Below are 10071 nucleotides of genomic sequence, written 5' to 3'. Positions count from 1 at the left end.
ATCCGTACGTTTTCGTCATTTGTTATCGAATCGACTTAAAGCCAGATCGTCACATTGGCCGCTCTTCTCTCTGAAAAAGTTGTACTTATCGTCTGCAAAGCTATGTCGTGTGTTGCCGTAGGCGGAAACAGGAAAAGCACCATAGTAGAACACAGATGAAGCTTCTAAGTTGATGTAATAGCGAGTAAGAAGTAGTCCAATTCAAGTTTTAGGTATCGATTATTGACTTTTTAGCTAGCTTTGGTGCCTTGGACATGAGCTAGGACCTTAAGATTCTGCATGCAAGGAGGACTAGCAGCCGAGTAGCACGGGAGAATGTGAAAAGTGATCATATATAGTACAAACCTGAGAAATTCGTCCGTTTTCGTCATTTGTTTTCGAATCGACTTAAAGCCAGATCGTCACATTGGCCGCTCTTCTCTCTGAAACACTTGTACTTATCGTCTGCAAAGCTATGTCGCATGCTGCAGTATGCTGAGACACTACAAGCAGCATAGTAAAACACAGATGAAGCTCCTAAGTTGATGTAATAGCCAGTAAGAAGTAGTACGATTCAAGCTTTAGGTATCGATTATTGACTTTTTAGCTGGCTTTGGTGCCTTGGACATGAGCTAGGACCTTAAGATTCTGCATGAAAGGAGGACTAGCAGCCGAGTAGCACGGGAGACTGTGAAAAGTGTTCATATGTAGTAAAAACCTGAGAAATTCGTCCGTTTTCGTCATTTGTTATCGAATCGACTTAAAGCCAGATCGTCACATTGGCCGCTCTTCTCTCTGAAACGGTTGTACTTATCGTCTACAAAGCTATGTCGCGTGCTGCGGTATGCGGAGACACTAAAATCACCATAGTAGAACACAGATGGAGCTACTAAGTTGATGTAATAGCCAGTAAGAAGTAGTACAATTCAAGTTTTAGGTATCGATTATTGACTTTTTAGCTAGCTTTGGTGCCTTGGACATGAGCTATGACCTTAAGATTCTGCATGAAAGGAGGACTAGCAGCCGAGTAGCACGGGAGAATGTGAAAAGTGTTCATATGTAGTAAAAACCTGGGAAATTCGTCCGTTTTCGTCATTTGTTATCGAATCGACTTAAAGCCACATCGTCTTATTGGCCGCTCTTCTCTCTGAAACGGTTGTACTTATCGTTTGTAAAACTATGTCGCGTGCTGCGGTATGCGGAGAAACTAAAAGCACCGTAGCAGAACACAGATGAAGCTTCTAAGTTGATGTAATAGCCAGGAAGAAGTAGTACAATTCAAGTTTTAGGTATCGATTATTGACTTTTTAGCTGGCTTTGGTGCCTTGGACACGTGCTAGGACCTTAACATTCTGCATGAAAGGATTACTACCAGCCGAGTTGCACGGGAGAATGTGAAAAGTGTTCATATGTAGTAAAAACCTTAGAAATCCGTCCGTTTTCGTCATTTGTTATCGAATCGACTTAAAGCCAGATCGTCACATTGGCCGCTCTTCTCCCTGAAACTGTTGTACTTATCGTCTGCAAAGCTATGTCGCGTGCTGCGGTATGCGGAGACACTAAAAGCACCGTAGTAGAACACAGATGGAGCTTCTAAGTCGATGTAATAGCCAGTAAGAAGTAGTACAATTCAAGTTTTAGGTACCCATTATTGACTTTTTAGCTGGCTTTGGTACCTTGGACATGAGCTAAGACCTTAAGATTCTGAATGAAAGGAGGACTAGCAGCCGAGTTGCATGGGAGAATGTGAAAAGTTTTCATATGTAGTAAAAACCTGAGAAATCCGTACGTTTTCGTCATTTGTTATCGAATCGACTTAAAGCCAGATCGTCACATTGGCCGCTCTTCTCTCTGAAAAAGTTGTACTTATCGTCTGCAAAGCTATGTCGCGTGCTGCGGTATGCGGAGACACTAAAATCACCATAAAAGAACACAGATGGAACTACTAAGTTGATGTAATAGCCAGTAAGAAGTAGTACAATTCAAGTTTTAGGTATCGAGTATTGACTTTTTAGCTAGCTTTGGTGCCTCGGACATGAGCTATGACCTTAAGATTCTGCATGAAAGGAGGACTAGCAGCCGAGTAGCACGGGAGAATGTGAAAAGTGTTCATATGTAGTAAAAACCTGGGAAATTCGTCCGTTTTCGTCATTTGTTATCGAATCGACTTAAAGCCACATCGTCTTATTGGCCGCCCTTCTCTCTGAAACGCGTGTACTTATCGTCTGCAAAGCTATGTCGCATGCTGCGGTGTGCTGAGACACTACAGGCAGCATAGTAGAACACAGATGAAGCTTCTAAGTTGATGTAATAGCCAGTAAGAAGTAGACCAATTCAAGATTTAGGTATCGATTATTGACTTTTTAGCTGGCTTTGGTGCCTTGGACATGAGCTAGGACTTTAAGATTCTGCATAAAAGGAAGACTAGCAGCCGAGTTGCACGGGAGAATGTGAAAAGTGTTCATATGTATTAAAAACCTGAGACATCCGTCCGTTTTCGTCATTTGTGATCGAATCGACTTAAAGCCAGATCGTCACATTGGCCGCTCTTCACTCTGAAACGGCTGTACTTATCGTCTGCAAAGCTATGTCGCGTGCTGCGATATGCGGAGACACTAAAAGCACCGTAGTAGAACACAGATGGAGCTTCTAAGTCGATGTAATAGCCAGTAAGAAGTAGTACAATTCAAGTTTTAGGTATCGATTATTGACTTTTTAGCTGGCTTTGAGCCTTGGACATGAGCTAGTACCTTAAAATTCTGCATGAAAGGAGGACTAGCATCCGAGTTGCACGGGAGAATGTGAAAAGTGTTCATATGTAGTAAAAACCTTAGAAATCCATCCGTTTTCGCATTTGTTATCGAATCGACTTAAAGCCAGATCGTCACATTGGCCGCTCTTCTCTCTGAAACGGTTGTACTTATCGTCTGCAAAGCTATGTCGCGTGCTGCGGTATGTGGAGACACTAAAATTACCATAGTAGAACACAGATGAAGCATCTAAGTTGATGTAATAGCCAGTAAGAAGTAATCCAATTCAAGTTTTAGGTATCGATTATTGACTTTTTAGCTGGCTTTGGTGCCTTCGACATGAGCTAGGACCTTAAGATTCTGCATGTAAGGAGGACTAGCAGCCGAGTTGCACGGGAGAATGTGAAAAGTGTTCATATGTAAAAAATACCTGAGAAATCCGTCCGTTTTCGTCATTTGTTATCGAATCGACTTAAAGCCAGATCGTCACATTGGTCGCTCTTCTCTCTGAAACGGTTGTACTTATCGTCTGCAAAGCTATGTCGCATGCTGCGGTATGCTGAGACACTACAAGCAGCATAGTAGAACACAGATGAAGCTTCTTCGTTGATGTAATAGCCAGTAAGAAGTAGTACAATTCAAGTTTTAGGTATCGATTATTGACTTTTTAGCTAGCTTTGGTGACTTGGACATGAGCTAGGACCTTAAGATTCAGCATGAAAGGAGGACTAGCAGCCGAGTAGCATGGGAGAATGTGAAAAGTGTTCATATGTAGTAAAAACCTGAGAAATTCGTCCGTTTTCGTCATTTGTTATCGAATCGACTTAAAGCCAGATCGTCACATTGGCCGCTCTGCTCTCGGAAACGGTTGTACTTATCGTCTGCAAAGCTATGTCGCGTGTTGCCGTAGGCGGAAACAGGAAAGGCACCATAGTAGAACACAGATGAAGCTTCTAAGTTGATGTAATAGCCAGTAAGAAGTAGTCCAATTCAAGTTTTAGGTATCGATTATTGACTTTTTAGCTGGCTTTGGTGCCTTGGACATGAGCTAGGACCTTAAGATTCTGCAAGAAAGGAGGACTAGCAGCCGAGTTGTAGGGGAAAATGTGAAAAGTGTTCATATGTAGTAAAAACCTGAGAAATCCGTCCGTTTTCGTCATTTGTTATCGAATCGACTTAATGGCAGATCGTCACATTGGCCGCTCTGCTCTCGGAAACGGTTGTACTTATCGTCTGCAAAGCTATGTCGCGTGTTGCCATAGGCGGAAACAGGAAAAGCACCATAGTAGAACACAGATGAAGCTTCTAATATGATGTAATAGCCAGTAAGAAGTAGTACAATTCAAGTTTTAGGTATCGGTTGTTGACTTTTTAGCTGACTTTGGTGCCTTGGACATGGGCTAGGACCTTAAGATTCTGCAATAAAGGAGGACTAGCAACCGAGTTGCACGGGAGAATGTGAAATGTGTTCATATGTAGTAAAAACCCGAGAAATCCGTCCGTTTTCGTCATTTGTTTTTGAATCGACTTAAAGCCAGATCGTCAAATTAGTCGCACTTCTCTCTGAAACTGTTGTACTTATCGATTGCAAAGCTATGTCGCGTGCTGCGGTATGCGGAGACACTAAAAGCACAATAGTAGAACACAGATGAAGCTTCTAAGTTGATGTAATAGCCAGTAAGAAGTAGTACAATTCAAGTTTTAGGTATCGATTATTGTCTTTTTAGCTAGCTTTGGTGCCTTGGACATGAGCTAGGACCTTATGATTCTGCATGAAAGGAGGACTAGCAGCCGAGTTGCACGGGAGAATGTGAAAAGTGTTCATATGTAGTAAAAACCTGAGAAATCCGTCCGTTTTCGTCATTTGTTATCGAATCGACTTAAAGCCAGATCGTCACATTGGCCGCTCTTCTCTCTGAAACGGTTGTACTTATCGTCTGCAAAGCTATGTCGCGTGCTGCGGTATGCGGAGACACTAAAAGCACCATAGTAGAACACAGATCAAGCTTCTAAGTTGATGTAATAGCCAGTAAGATGTAGTACAATTCAAGTTTTAGGTATTGAATATTGAATTTTTAGCTGGCTTTGGTGCCTTGGACATGAGCTAGGACCTTAATATTCTGCATGAAAGGAGGGCTAGCAGCCGAGTTGCACGGGAGAATGTGAAAAGTGTTCATATGTAGTAAAAACCTGAGATATCCGTCCATTTTCGTCATTTGTTATCGAATCGACTTAAAGCCAGATCGTTACATTGGCCGCTCTTCTCTCTGAAAAAGTTGTACTTATCGTCTGCAAAGCTATGTCGCGTGCTGCGGTATGCGGAGGCACTAAAAGCACCATAGTAGAACACAGATGAAGCTTCTAAGTTGATGTAATAGCCAGTAAGAAGTAGTACAATTCAAGTTTTAGGTATCGATTATTGACTTTTAAGCTGGCTTTGGTGCCTTGGACATGAGCTAGGACCTTCAGAATCTGCATGAAAGGAGGACTAGCAGCCGAGTTGCACGGGAGAATGTGAAAAGTTTTCATATGTAGTAAAAACCTAAGAAATTCGTCCGTTTTCGTCATTTGTTATCGAATCGACTTAAAGCCAGATCGTCACATTGGCCGCTCTTCTCTCTGAAACGGTTGTACTTATCGTCTGCAAAGCTATGTCGCGTGCTGCGGTATGCGGAGACACTAAAAGCACCATAGTAGAACACAGATGAAGCTTCTAAGTTGACGTAATAGCCAGGAAGAAGTAGTACAATTCAAGTTTTAGGTGTCGGTTATGGACTTTTTAGCTGGCTTTGGTGCCTTGGACAAAAGTTAGGACCTTAACATTCTGTATGAAAGGAGGACTAGCAGCCGATTTGCATGGGAGAATGTGAAAAGTGTTCATATGTAGTAAAAACCCGAGAAATCCGTCCGTTTTCTTCATTTGTTATCGAATCGACTTAAAGCCAGATCGTCACATTGGCCGCTCTTCTCTCTGAAACGGTTGTACTTATCGTCTGCAAAGCTATGTCGCGTGCTGCGGTATGCTGAGACACTAAAAGCACCATAGTAGAACACAGATCAAGCTCCTAAGTTGAAGTAATAGCCAGTAAGAAGTAGTACAATTCAAGTTTTAGGTATCGATTATTGACTTTTTAGCTAGCTTTGGTGCCTTGGACATGAGCTAGGACCTTAAGATTCTGCATGAAAGGAGGACTAGCAGCCGAGTTGCACGGGAGAATGTGAAAAGTGTTCATAAGTAGTAAAAACCTGAGAAATTCGTCCGTTTTCGTCATTTGTTTTCGAATCGACCTAAGTCCAGATCGTCACATTGGCCGCTCTTCTCTCTGAAACGCTTGTACTTATCGTCTGCAAAGCTATGTCGCATGCTGCGGTATGAGGAGACAATAAAAGCACCATAGTAGAACACAGATGAAGCTTCTAATTTGACGTAATAGCCAGGAAGAAGTAGTACAATTCAAGTTTTAGGTATCGACTATTGACTTTTTAGCTGGCTTTGGTGCTTTGGACATGAGCTAGGACCTTAACATTCTGCATGAAAGGAGGACTAGCAGCCGATTTGCATGGGAGAATGTGAAAAGTGTTCATATGTAGTAAAAAACCGAGAAATCCGTCCGTTTTCGTCATTTGTTATCGAATCGTCTTAAAGCCAGATCGTCACATTAGCCGCTCTTCACTCTGAAACGGTTGTACTTATTGATTGCAAAGCTATGTCGCGTGCTGCGGTATGGGGAGACACTAAAACCACCATAGTAGAACGCAGATGAAGCTTCTAAGTTGATGTAATAGCCAGTAAGAAGTAGTACAATTCAAGTTTTAGGTATCGATTATTGACATTTAGCTAGCTTTGGTGCCTTGGACATGAGCTAGGACCTTATGATTCTCCATGAAAGGAGGACTAGCAGCCGAGTTGCAAGGGAGACTGTGAAAAGTGTTCATATGTAGTAAAAACCTGAGAAATCCGTCCGTTTTCGTCATATGTTATCGAATCTACTTAAAGCAAGATCGTCACATTGGCCGCTCTTCTCTCTGAAACGGCTGTACTTATCCTCTACAAAGCTATGTCGCGAGCTGCGATATGCGGAGACAATAAAAGCACCATAGTAGAACACAGATGAAGCTTCTAAGTTGATGTAATAGCCAGTAAGAAGTAGTACAATTAAAGTTTTAGGTATCGGTTATTGACTTTTTACCCTTCTTTGGTGCCTTGGACACGAGCTAGGAACTTAAGATTTTGCATGAGGGAGGACCAGCAGCCGAGTTGCACGGGAGAATGTGAAAAGTGTTCATATGTAGTAAAAACCTGAGAAATCCGTCCGTTTTCGTCATTTGTTATCGAATCGACTTAAAGCCAGATCGTCACATTGGCCGCTCTTCTCTCTGAAACGGTTGTACTTATCGTCTGCAAAGCTATGTCGCGTGCTGCGGTATGCGGAGACACTAAAAGCACCATAGTAGAACACAGATCAAGCTTCTAAGTTGATGTAATAGCCAGTAAGAAGTAGTACAATTCAAGTTTTAGGTATTGAATATTGAATTTTTAGCTGGCTTTGGTGCCTTGGACATGAGCTAGGACCTTAATATTCTGCATGACAGGAGGGCTAGCAGCCGAGTTGCACGGGAGAATGTGAAAAGTGTTCATATGTAGTAAAAACCTGAGATATCCGTCCATTTTCGTCATTTGTTATCGAATCGACTTAAAGCCAGATCGTCACATTGGCCGCTCTTCTCTCTGAAAAAGTTGTACTTATCGTGTGCAAAGCTATGTCGCGTGCTGCGGTATGCGGAGGCACTAAAAGCACCATAGTAGAACACAGATGAAGCTTCTAAGTTGATGTAATAGCCAGTAAGAAGTAGTACAATTCAAGTTTTAGGTATCGATTATTGACTTTTAAGCTGGCTTTGGTGCCTTGGACATGAGCTAGGACCTTCAGAATCTGCATGAAAGGAGGACTAGCAGCCGAGTTGCACGGGAGAATGTGAAAAGTTTTCATATGTAGTAAAAACCTAAGAAATTCGTCCGTTTTCGTCATTTGTTATCGAATCGACTTAAAGCCAGATCGTCACATTGGCCGCTCTTCACTCTGAAACGGTTGTACTTATCGTCTGCAAAGCTATGTCGCGTGCTGCGGTATGCGGAGACACTAAAAGCACCATAGTAGAACACAGATGAAGCTTCTAAGTTGACGTAATAGCCAGGAAGAAGTAGTACAATTCAAGTTTTAGGTGTCGGTTATTGACTTTTTAGCTGGCTTTGGTGCCTTGGACAAAAGTTAGGACCTTAACATTCTGTATGAAAGGAGGACTAGCAGCCGATTTGCATGGGAGAATGTGAAAAGTGTTCATATGTAGTAAAAACCTGAGAAATCCGTCCGTTTTCGTCATTTGTTATCGAATCGACTTAAAGCCAGATCGTCACATTGGCCGCTCTTCTCTCTGAAAAAGTTGTACTTATCGTCTGCAAAGCTATGTCGCGTGCTGCGGTATGCTGAGACACTAAAAGCACCATAGTAGAACACAGATCAAGCTTCTAAGTTGATGTAATAGCCAGTAAGAAGTAGTACAATTCAAGTTTTAGGTATTGAATATTGAATTTTTAGCTGGCTTTGGTGCCCTGGACATGAGCTAGGACGTTAATATTCTGCATGAAAGGAGGGCTAGCAGCCGAGTTGCACGGGAGAATGTGAAAAGTGTTCATATGTAGTAAAAACCTGAGATATCCGTCCATTTTCGTCATTTGTTATCGAATCGTCTTAAAGCCAGTTCGTCACATTGGCCGCTCTTCTCTCTGAAAAAGTTGTACTTATCGTCTGCAAAGCTATGTCGCGTGCTGCGGTATGCGGACACACTAAAAGCACCAAAGTAGAACCCAGATGAAGCTTCTAAGTTGATGTAATAGCCAGTAAGAAGTAGTACAATTCAAGTTTTAGGTATCGATTATTGACTTTTTAGCTAGCTTTGGTGCCTTGGACATGAGCTAGGACCTTAAGATTCTGCATGAAAGGAGGACTAGCAGCCGAGTTGCACGGGAGAATGTGAAAAGTGTTCATAAGTAGTAAAAACCTGAGAAATTCGTCCGTTTTCGTCATTTGTTTTCGAATCGACTTAAAGCCAGATCGTCACATTGGCCGCTCTTCTCTCTGAAACGCTTGTACTTATCGTCTGCAAAGCTATGTCGCATGCTGCGGTATGCTGAGACACTACAAGCAGCATAGTAGAACACAGATGAAGCTTCTAAGTTGATGTAATAGCCAGTAAGAAGTAGTACAATTCAAGTTTTAGGTATTGATTATTGACTTTTTAGCTGGCTTTGGTGCCTTGGACATGAGCTAGGACCTTAAGATTCTGCATGAAAGGAGGACTAGCAGTCGAGTTGCACGGGAGAATGTGAAAAGTGTTCATATGTAGTAAAAACCTAAGATATTCGTCCGTTTTCGTCATTTGTTATCGAATCGACTTAAAGCCAGATCGTCACATTGGCCGCTTTTCTCTCTGAAACGGTTGTACTTATCGTCTGCAAAGCTATGTCGCATGCTGCGGTATGCGGAGACAATAAAAGCACCATAGTAGAACACAGATGATGCTTCTAATTTGACGTAATAGCCAGGAAGAAGCAGTACAATTCAAGTTTTAGGTATCGACTATTGACTTTTTAGCTGGCTTTGGTGCCTTGGACATGAGCTAGGACCTTAACATTCTGCATGAAAGGAGGACTAGCAGCCGATTTGCATGGGAGAATGTGAAAAGTGTTCATATGTAGTAAAAACCCGAGAAATCCGTCCGTTTTCGTTATTTGTTATCGAATCGTCTTAAAGCCAGATCGCCACATTAGCCGCTCTTCACTCTGAAACGGTTGTACTTATCGATTGCAAAGCTATGTCGCGTGCTGCGGTATGCGGAGACACTAAAACCACCATAGTAGAACACAGATGAAGCTTCTAAGTTGATGTAATAGCCAGTATGAAGTAGTACAATTCAAGTTTTAGGTATCGATTATTGACATTTAGCTAGCTTTGGTGCCTTGGACATGAGCTAGGACCTTATGATTCTGCATGAAAGGAGGACTAGCAGCCGAGTTGCAAGGGAGACTGTGAAAAGTATTCATATGTAGTAAAAACCTGAGAAATCCGTCCGTTTTCGTCATATGTTATCAAATCTACTTAAAGCAAGATCGTCACATTGGCCGCTCTTCTCTCTGAAACGGTTGTACTTATCCTCTACAAAGCTATGTCGCGAGCTGCGATATGCGGAGACAATAAAAGCACCATAGTAGAACACAGATGAAGCTTCTAAGTTGATGTAATAGCAAGTAAGAAGTAGTACAATTAAAGTTTTAGGTATCGGT

Source organism: Schistocerca gregaria, unplaced genomic scaffold (genome assembly GCF_023897955.1).
Source record: "Schistocerca gregaria isolate iqSchGreg1 unplaced genomic scaffold, iqSchGreg1.2 ptg000441l, whole genome shotgun sequence".
NCBI classification, from domain to species: Eukaryota; Metazoa; Arthropoda; class Insecta; order Orthoptera; family Acrididae; genus Schistocerca; species Schistocerca gregaria.
Note: the sequence above shows the minus strand (reverse complement) of the source record.